General features: G+C 35.8%; 1 pseudogene across 1 annotated transcript; it reads right to left on the minus strand.

Annotated features, from left to right (window-relative positions):
• Window positions 1-4,671: 4,671 nt before the first annotated feature.
• Window positions 4,672-5,912, minus strand: LOC113910075 (annotated as a pseudogene). Its single transcript, XR_003515903.2, has one exon. The product of XR_003515903.2 is annotated as a prohibitin-2-like (transcript).
• Between the last annotated feature and the right edge of the window lie 11,912 nt (window positions 5,913-17,824).

Consider the following 17,824-nt stretch of genomic DNA (forward strand, 5'->3'; position numbering starts at 1 on the left):
GGGAGTAGGTAAGAAAAAGAGAAAAAGAGAAAGGGATTGGAATCTGTGTTGAGTGACCCAATTTATATTAACTGTAACAATTCAAATCTTTGACTTTATACAACCCCTCAGAATTGGAAAGGAAATGGTATTACTTTCTGTCTTTGTCATTTTGGACTGCTATAAAATAATACCATAGACTAGGTGGTTTAAACAACAAACATTTACTTCTCACAGTCCTGGAAGGTGGGAAATCCAGGATCAAAGTGTTGGAAGACCTGGTGTCTGGTGAGGTTGGGCTCCTGGCTTGTAGACAGCTGCCTTCTTGCTGTATCCTCATTGGCAGGGGTTTGGGGGGTTTGGAGAGGAAGGAAGAAAGGGAGGGAGGCAGAAGAGAGAGAGAGAGGAAACACTGATGTCTCTCATATACGAGAACTAATCCCATCAGGTGGGCCCCAACCTCATGACCTAATTACCTCCCAAAGGCCCCATCTCCAAATACCATCATATTGGGAATTAGGGTTTCAACATATGAATTTAAGGTGGGGTACAAACATGCAGTCCACAACATTCTACCCTTGGACACCCAAAATTCATGTCTTTCCCTCATGACGAATGCATTTATTTCATCCCAATACCTTCAAATGTCTTAACTCCTCTAGCATCAGTTCTAAAAGCTAAAGTCCAAAGTCTCATCTAAATACCATCTAAATCAGATATGGGTGAGACTTGAGGTACTAGTCATCCTGAGGCAAAATTCCTCTCTAGTTGTGTACTGTGAAATGAAACAAGTTATGTACTTCCAAAATACAGTCATGGGATAGGCAAAGAATAGCTTTTCCCATTCCAAAAGGGAGAAATAGGAAAGAAGAAAGTGGTGATGGATCCCAAGTTGGTCCTAAACCTAGCAAAGCAAAGTCCATTAGACTTTAAGATTTGAGAATAATCCTCATTGGCTAGATGCTCTGCCTTGTAAACCCACTGAGGCGGTGGTTACTCCTTCCACAACTATTGGAAAGCATTGCGGCTGCCAGGTCCTGCAAAGTGGCCTCGAAGCTCTGGGTGGCTGTTGCCTGGCCTGTTGAAACTGAGGTGATGCCTTTCACCCTTAAAACCTGGGAAAGAGCCCTTGTGATCTCTAAATCCCTGTTGGGGTCATTCTTCCCTTGTCTTGAAGAATAGAGCATGTTCATGGCCCAATACCTCAATGGACCAATCCTGTAAAATCCAAGAAATCTGACAGCCTTCCTTCATTTCTCCCATCTCCTGCTTCATTTCAAACCAGGGTTTTCTTTTGGGGGTAGCAGATTAAGTTTATGGTTCACAATGTACTAATCTCCTCCTTCAGAACAAACTCCTCATTGTTTCTGTTTTTTGTTTGTGTTTTGTATTTTTTTTGGCAATATGGATAGGCTGAGAATTTTTTGCTTAACAATTTCTTCTTCAATTCATTTCTCTTTTCTTGTGCATTTTACTATAAGCAGTCAGGAGGAACTAAGCCACTTCTTCCATACTTTGCTTAGAAATCTCCTCAACTAAATATCCAGTTGCATCTTTCATAAGTTTTAACTTCCACAAAATATTAGAACAGGAACACAATTTGGCTAAGTTCTTTGCCACTTTTGTAACAAGGATTGGCTTTTCTCTATTGTCTATTAAACATGTTCCGCATTTCTATCTGAGATCTCATTAGAATTGATCTTAATGTCCATATTTCAGCCAACATTTTGCACAGGAGTATTTATATATTCTTTAGAAAGATGGAAACTTTCCCTGCGGTTCTCTTTTCTTTCTTAGCTCTCACCAGACTCACCTTCAAAATTCCTTTCATAGCAATACTGGTTGCTTCTAGCATGAAATTCAAAACTCTTCCAACTTCTACCCATTACCCAGTTGCAAACCCACTTCCCATTTTCAGGCATTTGTAAAAGCAGCACCCTACTCCTCAGTGCCAGTTTCTGGCATAACCAGTATGGCCTGCTATAACAAAAATTTCATAGACTGAATGGCCTCAACAACAAACATTTATTTCTCACAGTTTTGGAGGCTGGGAGATCCAAGATCAAGGTGTCTGGGAAGAACCTGTTTTCTGGCTTGTAGACTCTCCCTCTGTATCCTCATATGGTGGGGGGAAGAGGGAAGAAAGGAGTGGGACAGAGAGAAGAAAGAGAAGAAAGAGAGACAGAGACAGAGAGAGGGTGGGAGGAAGGGAGAGAGAGTGTGCATGAGTCAGGGGAGGGGCAGAGGGAGAGAATCTTCAAGTAGACTCCCTGCTGAGCTTGGACCCCCCCCCCCCCCCCCCCGCCACTGCAGGCCTTGACTCCAAGACCCATGAGGTCATGACCTGAGCCAAAACCAAGAGTCAAACACTCAACCAACTGAGTCACCCAGGCACCCCTGTCCTGTCTCTTCTTAGAAGGGCACTAATTCCATTGTGAGGGCTCCATTCTCATTACCTAATTACCACCCAAAGGCCCCATCTCCACATTCCATCACATTGAGAATTTGGGTTTCAACATGAGTTTGCGGAGATGCAAATATGTAGTCCATAACATTTTCTCTATATGTAGATTATATATATATATATATGTATATATATATATATACATATATATATGTATACTGAAAACACTATACATAAAAATTGATGTCTTTTGGGAATCAAGTTCTTATAACTGTATAAAATGTCATCTTCTTAGTTTTCCCATACTCTAATCTTACCAAATATTTATACATATAAATATATAAAGTGATATTCAACATGTTTAATAACCAGACTGACACATGCACTGATCAACCAGAATTGACACTGACTTTTGTGCTGAAGAAGTTCCTAGAATCCTGTTTTGCTAGGAATTATGCCTACTGCTACTGGATCCTAGATTGTGGGAGTTCTTCCAGGGTTCCTGAAAAGGGCTGGGATTGGAATTAGACACTGGGGCACCCTGAGCAGGACGTAAACTGCAATATACCAGTGCATATCAGCTGAAAATTGCATTACTGTTTCTGATTTCTATTTCAGTGATTGAACTGTGTATTAATGCTGTACCAACACCACAATTATTTTTTGGTATAAACACAAATTTTTAGGAGCAGTTTCAGATTTATAGCAAAATTGAGAGAAAGGTAATAGATTTCCCATATACCTCCTGCCCTTATACATGTATAGCTTCCCCCATTTTCAATATCACACATAAGAATTGTACAGTTTTACCAAAAGGATGAACTGACATTGATCCATCATAGTCACCCAAAGTCTATAGTTTATCTTAGAGATCACTCTTGGTGTTTTATATTTTGTGGGTTCATATAATGTATCATGGTATACATCCATCATTATAATATCATAGAGTATCTTCAGTGCCCTAAAAATCCTCTGTGCTCGCCTATTCATCTCTCCCTGGCTCATGCCTACCAACCACTGATCCTTTTATTGTCTCCATAGTTTTGCCTTCTCCAATATGTCATGTATTTGAAATAATAAGTATGTAGCCTTTTCAGATTGGCTTGTTTCACTTAGTAAAATGCATTTAAGAATCCTCCATATCTTAAAAAAATCTATGTCTTTTTATGGCTTAACACCTCATTCCTTTTTAGTGCTGAATAATATTCTATTGTCTGGATGTACCACAGTTTATTAATCCATTCACCCACAGAAGGACATATTAGTTGCTTCCAAGTTTTGGCATTTATGAATAAGGCTGCTAAACACTCATGTGCAGAATTTTACGTAGACATAATTTTTCAACTCCTTTGTGTAAATACCAGGGAGCATGATTGTTTGGTCATATGGTAACAGTATGTTTAGTTTTGTAAGAAACCACCAAACTGTCTTTAAAAAATGGCTGTATGGCCTGTGTGGCTCAGTTGGTTAAGCATCCAACTCTTGATCTCAGGTCTTGGTCTCAGGGTCATGAGTTCAAGCCCCATATTGGGCTTCACTCTGGGTGTGGACTGTACTTAAAAAAAATAAAAATGGCTGTATCATTTTGCATTCCCACCAGTAATGAGTGAGAGTTCACGTAGCTTCACATCCTTGTCAGCATTTGGTGTTGTAAGTATTCTGGATTTTGGACATTCTGATAGCAGTGTATGCTAAACAAAGCCAAAGTGGAACCCCATGCACCACTCAACAAGTGTTAATTTAACAAATTTGTAGCACTTAGCATATCAATTAATCTGTGTTTTCTTTTTTTGAGTGGTTGCTCAAGAGTTTTCAATATTCATTTACATCTAATCCAAGTTCTTTTTCAAATTATATTATATCATTTCCCAAGTAATGTGAATACTTTTTAATAACAAAATAATTCTAATTCCTTTTTCCATTCCTTGTATGATTGCTGTCATTCATTTCACTTATTGTTATCTTGCTATTATTTTGATCAAACTACTATTAGATTAATTAAGAATAAGGAAAATAAAAATGTTTATTTTACCTTTATTTATTCCATCTTTGCTGCTCTTGCTTTTTCTATGTACATCAGAGTTTCTGACCTGTATTATTTACCTTGCCTCTAAAGAACTTCTTTTATCATTTTTTTTGAGGCAGGTTTATCAGCAATAAGTTTCCTCAAGTTTTGTTTATCTGAGAAGGTGTTAATTTCTTCACTTTTGAAGGATAATTGTACAGGGAACAGAATTCTAGGTTGGTGGATTTTTCTCTCGCAACATTTTTAGTATTTCATTCCACTCTATTCTTTTTTTTTTTAAGTAATAAAAATTTATTGAGAATTCCTGGGATGGTGGTTATCGCCTCCCGACCTGAAGGGAGGAACCAACACTGTAGGCAATCACTCTGAAATCACACTGTCCCAACACCTCTGGCCGACACAGGGAGGAGCAAGATCATTCCCCAGAAAACCTGTCAGGCTTTGTTCATCCAAGAAGGGTTGGGAGGACAGATACGGGAAGGACCATCACACGATACTGGGGGTGGGATGGGGGTGCGCTGGACCCCAAGCTGGCTCCTCAAAACCCAGGGGAGGAACAGATCCACTTCTTCTCTGGGAGTGGAGTTCCCAGTCACCAGGCTCATTTCTTACCCTTGATGAGGCTGTCACTGCCCCGGGTGAAACTTTCATCCTGTAGGTTCAGGACGAGGTTGTCCGCAGTGAGATAGATACGGTTCTGTGATGTGGCAATCGTCTTGGAGATGTTCTGGGCTGCCCGGATCTTGCGCAGTTTGATATAGCCAGGGTTCTTGCTCAGGGCTTCTCCAAGCATTTTGGCGGCCTCAGCCTCACCCTAGGCCTGCACAGTCTTCTGCCCCTGTTCCTGCTTTGCTTTTTCCACCAAAAACTGGGCTTGCTGGGCTTCCTGCTGAGCCACTAGTTTGGCTTCCGCAGCAGCTGTGTATTCTCGGCTAAAGCTGAGCTCTGTGATGGCCACATCATCCAGAATGAGGCTGAAGTCCTTGGCCCTCTCTGTCAGCTCCTGCTGGATCAACAAGGATACCTGGGCCCGCTGGGTGATCAGCTGTGAGGCACTGAACTTGGCCACCACACTCTTCAGCACCTCGTTGACAATGGACGGGAGCACTCGCTCCTCGTAGTATATAGCCTTAGGCGCTGATACATGCTGGGAAGCTCCATGGCATTGGGTCGAGACAGCACTCGCAGGGAGATGTTCACCATCTGCAGGTCTTTGGAGCCTGTGGGGGAGGAAATTTTTCGGGGTCTGGCCCGAAGGTCACAGATGATGGGGTACTGGAACCAGGGGATCCTGAAGTGAAGGCCTTCGGCCAGTATGGTGTCCTGCTGCACGCCACCGATCCGATTAAAGAAAACGGCTCTGTGCCCGCCTTCCACGGTGAACACGGATTCGCGGACGCCATACGCCATGGCGCCGGCCCCCAGCAGCAGCTTCAGTGCCGTGCCCGTGCCCCGGGGCCCGGAGGGCAGCCGTCCCGCTAAGTCCTTCAAGTTCTGGGCCATGTCCGATCCTGACGCAGGCGGCACCAGTGGTCGGAAGCGGGTGCCGGCCCACCTTAACCCCACTCCAGTTCAGAGATCGCACCCTTCACACGAGGGTCCGGGGCCACGGGGCTCGCGGGAGAAAGGCTCCACTCTATTCTTGATACCATGACTTCTGAGAGGAAGTCAGATATAATTCTTATCTGTCCTTTTATAAGTAAGGTGTTTTTTCTTCTAACTTTTTCCAGTATTTTACCTTTGATTTTCTACAGTTTAAAAATGATATGCCTAGGTGAGTTGTTGTTATTGCTGCTGTTGTGGTTTCATTTATCCTGCTTGGTGTCCTCAGAGCTTCCTGGATCTGTGGTTTAGTATCTGACATTAATTTGAGGAAATTCTCAATCATTATTGTCTCAAATATTTATTTTTTTCTCTTTTTCCTCCTCCTGCTATTCCCATTACACATATGTTCCACCTTTTGTAGTTGTCCCATAGTTTTTAAACATTCTGTTCTTTTTTTTTTTTCAATCTTTGTTCTTTTTGCTTTCCAGTTTTTGAGGATTCTATTGATATATATTCTAGCTCAAAGATTATTTCCTCAGCCTTGTTCAGTTTACTTAATAAGCCCATCCAAAGTATTCTTTTCTTTTATAGTGTTTTTGTCTAGTATTTATTTTCGTTCTTAGGATTTCCTTCTCTCTGTTTATATTATCTATTTGTTCTTTTGCATTGTCTTCTTTATCCATTAGACCACTAAGCATATTAATCATAGTTGTTTTAAATTCCCAGTCTGCTGGTTTCAACATTCCTGCCATGTCTGGTTCTGATACTTGCTTTGCCTCCTCCAATTGTGGGGTTTTTTTTTTGTTTGTTTGTTTGTTTTTTGCATTTTGATATGCCTTGTTATTTGTTCCTGATGGCTGCACATGGTATACCAAGTAAAGGAATTACTGTAACTAGTTCTTAATTTGTAACAGTGAGGTGTGGGAAAGGGGAAGTGTTTTGTATTTGTATAATTAAGACTCAGTCTTTTAGTGAGCCCATGCCTCTGGACTGTGAACTTCAGAAGTATTTCTGAGTTTTTTCTCTCCCCTTAGTTGGGCTGGATTTAAGTATTTTCCCTTTTCCAGGTGGAATACTAGAGCCAGTTGAAGTTGGACACTTCCCTTCAGGAAGCAAGAAGGAATATTTTTTCTCTGATATTTACTATGGGAATCTGATCAAGATCTCTAGGTAAATCCCACAATATTGTGGAGGCCCATTGGAATTTTTAACTCTCAGAGTTGTCAGCACTCAGCCTCCAGCAATTTGTCAATTATAGTTCAGGTTTTCTTACTCCAGCAGTGGTTCCCCTGGCAATTTCTGCTAATAAGTCTCTGCTTCAGGAAGTCATGACTCATACCTTCAACTCTCTGTCTCTCCAGTCTTGGGGGCAGAAGTGTGCTGTGTGTCCTCCCTTCTTCTATGGATCCAAGAAGAGCTGTTTCTTCAGTCTGTTCAGCTTTTTGTTGTGAGGTTAGAGTGGTGATTTTAAAGCTTCTTATATGTGGAAATAAAAACTGGCAGTTTCCACAATATTTTAGTTAATATATTTTATAACATTTTATGGATCAAATCTCCTGTTTATATTTTTTAGAAAATAATTTTATATTTTCAGGCAAATTTTCTTCTAGTTTAACTTGAGAATCAGCTTTTTCAGGTACTTAAAACTTCTTATTGTGATTTGGTTTGGAATTAAATTGAATTTGTGGAACACTAAGATATTGAGCTTCATCCAAGAACATGATATCTACTTTGATGGGAATGGGGTAACTATTGATGTTACAGAATAGGATAACTCATTCAATGGAGATATATTTGGCATTACTATATAAGTTTTCTTGACTTTTGGGAATCAAGTCCTTCTAACTGTATAAAATATCACATTCTTAGCTCATCCATTATGACCACTAGGTCATTGACTCACTTTAAGATCCTGTTGTGCCCTTGCCCTTCAGAATCTTTCATCAGAGTTTTCTTAAAGAATTTCACTAAAAACTCATTATCCAGTTTATACCCTTGATAAAGTCTACAAGTTTATCTTAAATAATTCCCCATTGAGCATCAAGTTCATTCACAGATCAATTTCTAAAAATATGACAGCTCTTGAATCTGTGTAAATTAACCTTGGTTTTGTGTGTGTGTGTGTGTGTGTATAAAATGAGTGTGTATATACATGCATATACACAAACTCATATATATAGAAATATATTTATATTTTAAAATATCTTACATAATTTCCATAGATCTAATTTTTAGCAGTTGATGTTTTTCTTGATCTGGTAATTTAATTTTCATTCTGTCGGTCAGAAGCTTTTGGATTTGGTCATGCTCAGCAATGAGCTTTTATAGGTTTTCCCTGTGACTTGGCAGCTTCTGCCACTTTGTAGATTAAAATGTGTTAGAGAAGTGTGAAGAAGGCTACTTTACATATGAAAATACCTTAATTAGCTAAACAAATATATTTAACTTATTTCACTATTGGACTATAAACTTCTTAAGACCATAGCATGAGTCTAAATTAAATTTTTATATTCCAGGGTGCTTAGTGTAACTATTTTGTGACTGGGAGGTGGATGTATTGATCTAGGGCATTAAAGATAATTAACTTCTATTGAGTACTTGCTCTGTGTGCGTCAATTTTCTAAGCACTTCACATGAATTTTCTCATTTAACTTTTTCAATAAACCTCTGAGGTAAGTACTACTATACTTATTTTACATATGGTTCAGAGACGTTGAGAAACTTGCTAAAGTTCTCAGAATTAATAATTATGGAACTAGTCAATCTAGGCAGTTTGATGTCAGAATTCATCTTGAAACCAGCAGCTATGCCTTCAGAATATCTATTACTGAATCTAAACCAAGTTTTTGGTCTTGCCTGTATATGCTTCCTGCCAGGTCCCTCATGTTGTGGTGTATAACATTCTGGTCAGGTACGTAGGAGACCTGAGGCCAAGGTGAGCTCTGCTTCTGACTAACAATGAGACTCTGACCATTGTTTCCTTAATTCTTCTAACAGAATTTGTTTATGTCTATAAAGCACTTTATGATGTATTGCTTGAGTAGTTGTAATGGTAGGCAAAATAATGCACTCCCCACCCTAAACATCCACATCCAAATCCCTAGAACCTGTGAATATGTTTTTAAAGGGAAAGAGGAATTAAGGCTACTCACAGACTTAAGGTTGTTAATCAGCTGGCCCTGAGGTAGTGAGGGTATCTTGGTTTATCCAAGGGTGCCCAATGTTTTAAATGGGTCTTTATAAGAGAAGGAGAGTGGGAAAGGCAGGAGAGTCGATGTCAGAGTGGGAAGAAGTTCACCAGGAGCCAAGAACTTCAGGCAGCCTCTAAAGCTGGAAAAGGTAAGGTAACATTTACCCTTGGGCCTCCAAAAGGAATTTGGGCCTGCCAATACCTTGATTTTTAGCCCAGTGTGACCTTTTCAGATTTCTGGCCTCCGGAATTGTAAGATAATGAATTCATGTTGTTTTAATTCATCAGGTTTGTGATGATTTTTTTTTTACAGCAGTATTAGGAAACTAATATAATTACCATTACGAATGTGTAACAGATATCATTATCCTTGTTTTGTGGATGTGGAGAGGAGGCTTAGAGTTTAAATGGCATATTAGGGAAACTCGATCATTAAATACTGACAAGGAAATTAACTCAGGTATTTGGACTCCAAATCCAATGGACATTTTATTGTGAATTAAGGGGGTTGGATGACAGGCTCTTGAACATCCTTCTAGTTGTAACATTTCATCACATAATGTGTCAAATGAAATCACAGATTAAATGTGAGGATTTGTTTGGCTTTGTATCTCCTCAGTTTTCAGGGGTATTTCTATGGCAGAAAGGCTTTAGTGTCTTTTTGCTGTGCAGCAAAATAGGTGGATGTTTTGTTTTTCCAAATGTGGGCCTTGTAGCCTTTGCTCCTGGCTCTGATGTTTAGATGCTTAGGCTCTTTCACTTAACTGAAGTAGTTCTCTCCTTCTGTGCCCGTTAAGGATTTACTGACTGTTCACCAAACTGACTTTTTGCTGACAGAAAGTAAATTTTGCTTGACCTGTTTTCTTGAATGAAATTTGTCTTTTCAATAATTCAAAACATTTTGGACAAGCAAGATTAAATTCGTCGTTTGTTTTGAAACCTATTACATTATAGTTTTTTTAAGATTTTATTTATTTATTTTAGAGAGTGAGACAGTGAGAAGGGGAGGGACAAAGGGAGAGAGAGAATCTCCAGCAGACTCCCTGGCTGATCATGGAGTCCGAGGTGGGGCTCCATCTTACAACTCTGAGCTAAAATCAAGAGTTTGACACTTAACTGACTGAGCCATCGGGGCAACCCTATAGTTTCTTATGTACGTGTTAACATATATATAAGTGTGTACGTGTATATATAAGTATATGTACTGATATAAGTGTGTGTGTGTGTATATAAGTATACATATAAGTATATATATACTGATACAAATACCTTTAAAATGTCTTCTCTCACTTAAAAATTTTTTTAGTTTCAGCATTTTATTTTCAAAATATTAATAGATTTAGAGACAAGTGTGTAGGAAAATGGTCTGTAATTCCACTAACCAAATGATTCTCTGTTGACCTTTCACAAAAAAAAAATAGGAATAATCTATGCACATGACTAGAAAATGTGAACAGAATGAGATGTAGGATGAAAGAAAAAGAGAATGATTTTTATGTGAGTAGTTAGGTTTATGTGCATATTTATTAAATTTGATAAAATTTAATCACTTTCTATAAGCAAGGTCCTATATTTGAATTGTATATTATGCACCCAAACAAGAAAAAGCCCTCCATGGAATGCTGCTTACCTAAACTGGTTGTAACACTTCCAAGTGTTTTTTGTTGTTTTGGCTTTGGTTTTTGTTAGAATTATTTTAAGCTCTTTAGGATTTTTGTTAGAAAGACTGTGGTGCCAGGGTGGACAAGAGCATTAAAGTGTGAAGAATGTCCTTGTCACTGAGGAGCTCTGATATTCACTGGTGCTATAGATTATGTCTGAAAAGTTAAATATTAGAATGAAATATAATTCAATGGAAACCCATAGTATGTATATAAGTAATTCACAAATAAGTCAATATGTTTTAATCTTTCATTGAAATACATAAATATATATTTTATATATTTATATATATATAAAAGGTGAAAAGAATATAAAGGTGAAATATATAAAGTGTGAAAATAAAGGTGAAAAGAAAAACTTGTATATATGGATTATGAATCATTTGAATGCGTGTAATATCACTTATTGGGCGCTGTTACATCAGGAATTTCATATGCATGAATATAATGATCCCAACAATGTTATGAAGTATCACTATTTTTCCTGTTTTATAAATCAGGAAACTAAGGGAAATGTTAGATAACATGATGAAGATCACAAGCTAGAAAGTCACCTATGATAATATAACCAGCAGCTTTTATTGCCAAAGTACATGTTCGTTCTGTGTTGTATTGCCATTCTCTGGATAAAAATTGTCTAGCTTTCCTATCTTGGTTATAAACTATGTATAAACTTATAAAGATGCTAGCAATATTTTATCAGTTGCAAACACCTCTGAAGCTTATTTGCTACTCAAAGATGAACTATTTTACTTTTAGGGATACCTTCTTCCAGGGAAAGGAATAGCAAATGATTTTAAGCAAGTACCTATGATGTAAAAGAGGAACAGTGGTAGAAGCAGATCAGTAATTAAACTGTATAAAATCAGAAGTGTGTGCAGAAGCAGAAGACCTCATTTTTGCATTAATTATATAGTTATTAAAATGTTTTCAAATGGTTTTTTCCTAGAATCAGAATTACTGCCAAGTAATTATTTGTTTGTCCAGTAGTCATTTGTTGATAATGGAAAGGAAACATATGTGGCAAGGTTTAATTCTAGTTGAAATTATTGTGTGCTTTTGTATAAGATTATGAATTACCATTTTGAATCATTCTCAGGATTTATTTGTGGAGGAAATATGGCACAAACTTATTAATTAACTTCTCATCCAATGTGAGATTATGTACTAAAATCAATGAATTGGACCCCAAAGAAGTCCATGTTGAAAACTTTATAACACATGAATAAAAGTAAAAGTATATGTGTTTGCATTCTAAAACAATTTCATAGAGATATTTATAGTGATTTTCAAGTAGAAATATTTTAAATTAATGGACACAATTAGAATCTAGGTTAAATTGATGTAAAGGCTTAATTTTCTGAGTATCTTTTCTGATGACATCTTCAAATATATTAAAGCTGATGTAACTGTCAGGTCTACCAGTTATACATGTGTATGCACATGCACATGTGTGGGTATGTGCATATGTGTAACCTTACCAGAGTGAATTACCAATTCATACAATTCTATTTTAGTCTACCCTGAAATGCATTTCTTTACTTTTTTTTTTTAATGTTTCAGTTGGGAAAAGGGTTTCTTTGGATGCACATATGCTGGCTAACAGTTTTTTATAATAATGGTTTTTGTCAGCAGTGGGTAGAGAGGTAAAGGAGTTGCACTGGAAGGTTAATTTAAATGTAAATTAAGATTTTTCAGTCTTTGAGCTGGTATAGGGAATCAAGGTTAAATTTGTGACCCAGCTAGACTTAATTGACTTAATTGACCAATATGTCTCAGGCATTTTATATTTACAGTATTTCATTCACTCTAAGTTACACATTTTTAGTTATCATTGATGCATCCTGATTTCAGAGGTCAATATACAATTGATGGTGTTTTACAATCATTGACCAGAAAGCAGTTGCAACGTATTTTCTATTATTGTGCGTGCAGGCACTTAGTCATAGAGATTTATTTCCACATCAACTGAATATATGTATTGTATTACTGTAAATGTTGAATTTGACATTTAAATGTCAAATAACTTAAAGATCATTTGAAAAAGGAGTAGAGTTGCTGCCTGAAACACTTCCACTGATAAATTATAGTAAAATAATCATTAAAACTTATAGACCTAAATTGTATTTAGAAACTAAGATTTGGTCCCAGGTATTGCCTATTGCTAATGGTGTCACTGTTTTTATACAACTGGAAGGCACCTGGCTCTCATTATCTATAATCATTTATTTACTTGTTGGTTCAACCCTAGGGTAATATAAAATAGTTTCAGGATTGCTAACCCACACTCCCGTGAGAAACTGTTTTACCAACTAGTCTACAGGGTTGCTTAACAGTACATTTTATTTAGTCTCCTAGTTAAAACCTTATTTTTAAAAGTTAGGTCAGCTCTTCAGTATATCTTCAGACAGACTTGAAAAATCAGAAGGATGTGATCTCCCCTTGCTGGTTTAAAGATGAAGTAGGGCAACAAAGGAATGTAGACACCCTCTAGAAGCTGAAATCAACCCCGGCTGAGAGCCAGCAAAGAAATGGGAACTAAATTCATAAAACAACCTAAATGAGGATAGAAGTAGACTCTTTGCCAAAACTTCAAGTAAGGAGGCAGCTTTGCCAACATCTTTACATCAGCCTGTGAAATCTGGAGCAGAGAAAACCAGCCAAGCCAACTTGAATTTCGGACCTATAGAACAGTGAGATGATGAATTTTTGTTTTGGGTCATTAGGTTTGTAGTAATGTGACAAAATAGAAAATGAATACAGCATCCTTCCCAATAATTAATAACTTCTGTCATGAGAAAAGATCAAACAAATACAAAATACTCAACCTGTACTCTTCAAAAGTGTCAAAGGCATGAAACACAAGGAACGGTAACAAATAGAAGGGACTACAGTGACAATGGAAACTCAGTGCAGTATGAGTTCTAGATTTGATCTGAAACAGAAGAGTAACAATCATGGAAGAACCATTGAGATTCAGTGAAGTCTGCAGTTTAGTTTATAATATTCTACCAATATTAATTTCTAAGTTTTGAGGATTATACTTCCATGATGTATACTTCCATGGATGTTCCATCCGTGATAACATGGGGAGGGGCTGGGTGAAGTTACATGGAAATGCTCAGTACTGCTTTTGTAACTCTTTTCTAAATCTAAATTTGCTTTAAAAAAGATTATGGAAAGGGGGTCACTCGTGGAAGGAAATTTTAAACAGTATAGGAGCAATTTGAAATGTTGCTTTTCCAATGTGCCTTATCACAGAAAATGTGTGTGTATGTGTGGGGGGGAATGCATGTTGACCATGCCAACTAAATTCAATTCAGGAGAGTTGGACAATGAATATGAAAATGACTTTAGAATAACTTAACGAATTTGGATAACTTTTTTTTACATATATAAGTAAATACATACACTAAATATTTTGGCTAAATAATTAAGAGTTCAAGTATAAAAATTAAGTGATTAGAAAGCATTGTGTCATAGCTTAATTAGCTGCATTTATTGTGGTATAGTGAAATGGGGGCATTTACAATAGATAGTATGTTAGATGTGAAAAAGTTTTATATCGCTTAATCTTTATAGCATACATGCAATGAAATATTTTTATTTACATAGGCATAAACTAAAGTTCAGTAATATTAAATAATTTGCTGAAACTCATAGTATTTGTAAGGGACATAGCTGAGATTTAAAGCAGCTCATCAGACTACAGAGCCTATATTCTTTACATAAAATATGCTATCTCCTGTAACAAATCAGAGTGTACACCAGGGCACAGACTTCACCCTGAATTCACAAAACTAAAGTCCTAACCTCTTAAACCTGCACATCTAACAGATAGCATATAGAGTAGGAACTAAATGCTACAAATTAAGTAATTAAGCTTGTTTAGAAGGGTGAAATATTGAAAATGAGAAAATAATCACATGACAATTTATTCTTTTAGATGTTAATTATGTTCTGAGACCCAAAGTAGCCATAAATTTGAGGGGTTTCATTCTATTTTTCTTTGGATCAAAGAAAATGGTGAAACATGCACTATTCTGAATTATTTTTAATTATATTTAAATTATAAAATTTGGCCTATTAGAGATAGCAGAGGTAGGAGTGATGGTGATGAATAGTCTCATTTAGAAGCTCCAATAGTTTTTGTGTGAAATTGAAACATAACAAATTAACAAATTTTGTAAAGCACAAGCTATCCCATTCTTTTCAAAGGCGCTTGCTAATTTTTGAGAAAGCATAGAAGAGCGAACAAGAGGAGTTTAGTTTCTAGGCCATATTTCATCTTTTATGTCATGCCAGTCAAAACACTTCCTGTTTATTTTGCAACTTTCCCAAATGAAACATTTTAGAAATGATATTTACTTTCAACACTCTGTGCCTTGAAAGTGGTATTTAAATAACCACATAGTAGGAATTTGAAAAAAAATATGGAAATGCTCAATTTAGGGAACTATCTACATATACAAAATTTTTGGTACTGTTGAAATTGGGTTCATCAAATGAGTCAAAAATAGTTTAAAATAAAGTGTTGGTATTATCTCTTCATTACGTATTCAAGCTATTAGCAAAAACTACATAAACTTGAAGAAAACCACTCCAGATTCTAATGCACAGAAATAATTTTCATTACTATTAGATAACCGTTATAGATCAGAGACAATAGAGATCTATCATTCTATCTAAAAATGGATTTTTGTATGTGCTATTTAAATAAAAGGTCGCATGGTATTCTTTAAATAAAAGCAATACAGGAATGAAATTTCAGTAACTTCTCATCTCCTTATACATCTTCACAAAAATTGAGCATTAAAAAGCTCTCTAATATTAAAGTGAGATTATGAAATAAAATAGAGATTATAGCTTAATATAGTTTTCAAACTTTAAAAAAATTCAGGCATCATTGATTAACTCACTGCTTGAAAGTAAGAGTAATTTGCACTCTGACATTCTCTTCCATTGCTACACTTCTTGATTTATTAAGATTTTATGCAGTCAGGCTTCTAATAGTTATAGTATGTTACATAACCATAACTCACACCATTATTTAATAGAAGTATTATATTTAAATGGATTTGGTGTTCACCACTGTATATTTAAAATGGCTTCTTCATTCTGTATGTTTATTTTGATGTATTTATTAATAAATAGGATTGTTTGGTTAAATGTAGTTTAGTTTTTACCCCAGAAGAATTTACAAGTGCTATAGATGCAGAGATATTATAGGCGATAGGCTTTGTCTGCTTGAATATATGGAATTTTCTCTTTTCTATAATTCTATAATTCTATCAGAAGTCTTAGTTTTGAGCACTTTGTACTGAATTTGCCTGGAACTCTGTGTGGTCTGTCAATTTACAGATTTATTTCTTTCATTTTAAGGATCTTTCTTTATCCACTATCTTTTCTGACCTACATTAATCTCTTTATATTGCTTATATTTGCTATGATCAATTCAAGCCTTACTCATTGTTAATAATTTGCTTTTCAATTGTCCATGATGTCTATTTCATTCCTTGCTATACCTAGTCTATATTATTTAATACTGTGATTTTGTTCCTTAATGCATTTTGGTTCCCTGTTTCTCTTTAATTCAGTTTATCATCTCCTATTTGAATTCTTATTTATCAAATTTGTTTTCATAAAAAATGTTCTAGTGTAAAACATTAAAAAAAAAAGAAAAAAAAACACTTGTGGTAAATATCTTTTCTATTCTTTGGAATTTTATTTTCCTAGCCTGCATTCTTCACTTGGCTTTTGTCTTCTATATTTTCTTTTTTCCTGCTCGAGTATTTTCTCTTTTTCTAGGCAGTTGGGGGGGGACCCTCTAAATTTGTATGTACAAGATTAAACACTGGAGAGACTGATTCTCTGTCCTATTTCTAAATACTGAGGATTCCCTTGAATTTTATTTAGACTTTTCTGTTTTAACTATTTACTTAATACTTTGGAATGTTAATTCCTTAATATTAGGAGAAATCTGGATCAGACCACAATCTGAAAATATTACCTAGAAAATTCAGTACATCTTTATTATTATTATTATTTCTTTTTTTATTACATTATGTTAATCACCATATATTACATCATTAGTTTTTGATGTAGTGTTCCATGATTCATTTCATTGTTTGCATATAACACCCAGTGCTCCATTAAGAACATATCATTATTATTTCTATATTAAATTTGAGCTTTATCTTACATGAATAGTTGTTCAATATTTTATTATTTCTAAAATATAAATAGAAACAAAGTAAAATTTTAGTCAAATGATACACATATCCAATTTTCATGGAAAAAATAGGTGGGTAATTATGCTATTTTTTGGACTTTTTCTTATTATCAGAACTTTAAATACAATATAGATCACTAGCATTTATAGCAAAATTAGAGGGAAGTATATATTCTATATATGAATGTATTTTTTCTTGTTATTAATACTGTGACTATAAACTACTCTTCAATTTTATAGCAAGAAAATATTTTAAAAGTAGACTCTGATGCAAGCATCTACTGTTTCCCTTTGTTGTTGTATGATTCTTCTGTAACACCTGCTAGGGACAAGAGTTCTTGCTGCCATCTCAAAAATGGAATCTTAGATTTTATTTGTAATAAATATTGTACTTCAAGTTTAATTATGGAAAGATAGCATTTTGAAGTATTGCTTTAACTGTTTGATTTAAAATATCTATTTGACATAAAAAAAACTAAAATGCTCTTTCAGTGAAAACATGTTTTAATAACTTTTTTGGCAATAATTTTAGAAGTAGTTCTTATATTTAAAGAGTTGGTTTTCAAATAGTTTCTGAAATGCCAGTGGGTAGAGATAAAGAGTATCCTATTGAGGCTGCTTGCTGAGGCTCTAAGTTTTGTATGCTTGAAGTTGTTACACAGAAATCTGATTAGACCACGTTCTTCCTGTACTGCTATTAAATAACTGCAGGATTATGCTTCCTGGAAGCCTAGGGTTGTCTGCCCCTGGCTTTATATCCGTGTTTATTTGACCACAGATACTGCCT

The sequence above is a fragment of the Zalophus californianus genome, chromosome 6 (genome assembly GCF_009762305.2).
Source record: "Zalophus californianus isolate mZalCal1 chromosome 6, mZalCal1.pri.v2, whole genome shotgun sequence".
Classification (NCBI taxonomy): Eukaryota; Metazoa; Chordata; class Mammalia; order Carnivora; family Otariidae; genus Zalophus; species Zalophus californianus.